The 2004-nt window shown below is 40.9% G+C and overlaps 1 protein-coding gene across 1 annotated transcript in view; it reads right to left on the reverse strand.

The window, feature by feature from the left end:
• gabbr2 (gamma-aminobutyric acid (GABA) B receptor, 2) overlaps window positions 1-2004 on the reverse strand; it is a 186264-nt gene that overhangs the window by 70826 nt on the left and 113434 nt on the right. The window lies entirely within an intron of this gene.

Genomic DNA, 2004 nt, shown 5'->3' on the forward strand with positions numbered 1-2004 from the left:
GATAGATAGATAGATAGATAGATAGATAGATAGATAGATAGATAGATAGATAGATAGATAGATAGATAGATAGATAGATAGATAGATTTAAAAAAGAGCTGAGGGGAATGTGGGGGACGGAAGCCTGAGCCAATTTTGCCTCAAAAAGATAGAAAGCTTTGAAGTAGCTGTGCAAGATCCCACCCCTCTGTTTGAATCCGAGTCTTTGTGTGGCATCTTTGATGTTTGCAGGAGTGTGTATGCACATCCATGCATGTCTATGTGTATGCAATTAAAATGATGCCACATCATGCCTATGTGCATGCATGTGCCCACCCGATAACGCATGCATGTCTGAGATACTCCTGGGACACCGTCTCCAGCGCTACTTTTACCTTGGCAATGTAAAACAGATCCTCTGCTAATTTTACACCACAGTGTCAATCTGACTTGTCAAGGCTAACAAGTTCCTTTTGTCACACACAGCACTTTTCTACAATATGCTACGCAATTCTTTCTGAAGCCTAAGGAGGATCGTACAGCGTAATGCAGTTCAGCTCATTAGGCATTACACTGAGATAACTGTGGTGTGTAAACAGGGTCAGACAATGTGAGTTGAAAACAGGGGAACTTGACTTGAACCCATAATGACTCTAAGTGTATGCATCCAGGTTTCTAGAGTAGCTGCATGCTGCACATGCTCTCACTCAACATTAGCATAACCACCATAATTGCCCTTCATATCAGCAAAAGTGGAGCTATCCCAAACCTCAGTGAAATGGTGTGTAGTTGTTTTAACAGCCCCCAAGTTGTCGCCTCTAAAGTGTATGCAATGTCTCAAGAATATGCAAAGAATTCCAAATGTTTAGAGGAACAAAGACTTTGATCATCTTAATTGGTAATACAGTAAATGTCTGCGCTATAAAGACTGCATTATGAACTTATTGTTCGTGTCTTTCTACAACGTATCATGATAATATGAAGTTTTGGCAACCTCACTAGACTGTATTGACTCAGCCAGGTATTTTTAGGCTAGTACTGAAAGGAAATTCAGTGCTGTGCCACAGTGGTGGCTGATGGAGCAATCACTGTGTCCAGACATGTATGTGTGTGTGAAAAAAGTCTTTCTGAGGTGAGATGGTGGAGGCGGCCATGTATCACTTTGTCTGTTGAGGTGAGAATACTGTCAGTGACAGGAGTGCTGGGGTCAAATGAGATGTCAGTCTGTGTGCTGCAGGTGTAACATCCTGTGAGAATTCGAGGTTTGAGGTGGGAATGCACACACACACACACACACACACACACACACACACACACACACACACATATATATATATATATATGTGTGTGTGTGTGTGTGTGTGTGTGTGTGCAGTCCTTATCTCGAGTGAAAACAAGGGTTTGCTATGAAAGTAAAACAGGGTATCGTGCTTAGTCATTGAATTTTACTGAGCCAGGAGTTGCTTTCTAAGTGTTTAACTTAGGGTGTTTAACACCCTTTATGCAATGGTGAAGTCCAAGTCATGTGTCCAAAGCTTCAGCAGATTTCAGTCCAATCGCAGGGTGATTAGCAAGGCTTTTCAGTCTATCCTTAGCATCCCATGTATCTGATTAGCAGGTAGGCCCGCTTCCTCAGGGAGGACTTTTCATTGGTTTCTCTTTTCTTTCCTTGCAATAGCCATGGTGCTTCTCTGGGAGTTTACATCTCACATTCTATAGTTTTGGAAGTTGTTTTAATTGCCTGGACTATAACTGTGGATCATGTGAGTATACTGCCTCTGATTATGTGTATGCTTTTGACTGTAGTTACTACACATTTTGATTGAGCTGCTGCACTTAAACTTGCTGGTAAATTAATATAATTTCCACAGCAGAAATGCAATGACCACAACGATGAAATGCAGTTTCAGTTGTGTGAGATCACATTAAGTATTTAAGATATGCTGGGTAATTTTTTTTTTCATGTTGTAACATTACATATCAACCTCAGTGGACCCATCTTCATACACGAACTCTTCTATATAT

The sequence above is a fragment of the Haplochromis burtoni genome, unplaced genomic scaffold (assembly GCF_018398535.1).
Source record: "Haplochromis burtoni strain Fernald_Lab_line unplaced genomic scaffold, NCSU_Asbu1 Contig_163, whole genome shotgun sequence".
In the NCBI taxonomy this organism is placed as follows: domain Eukaryota; kingdom Metazoa; phylum Chordata; class Actinopteri; order Cichliformes; family Cichlidae; genus Haplochromis; species Haplochromis burtoni.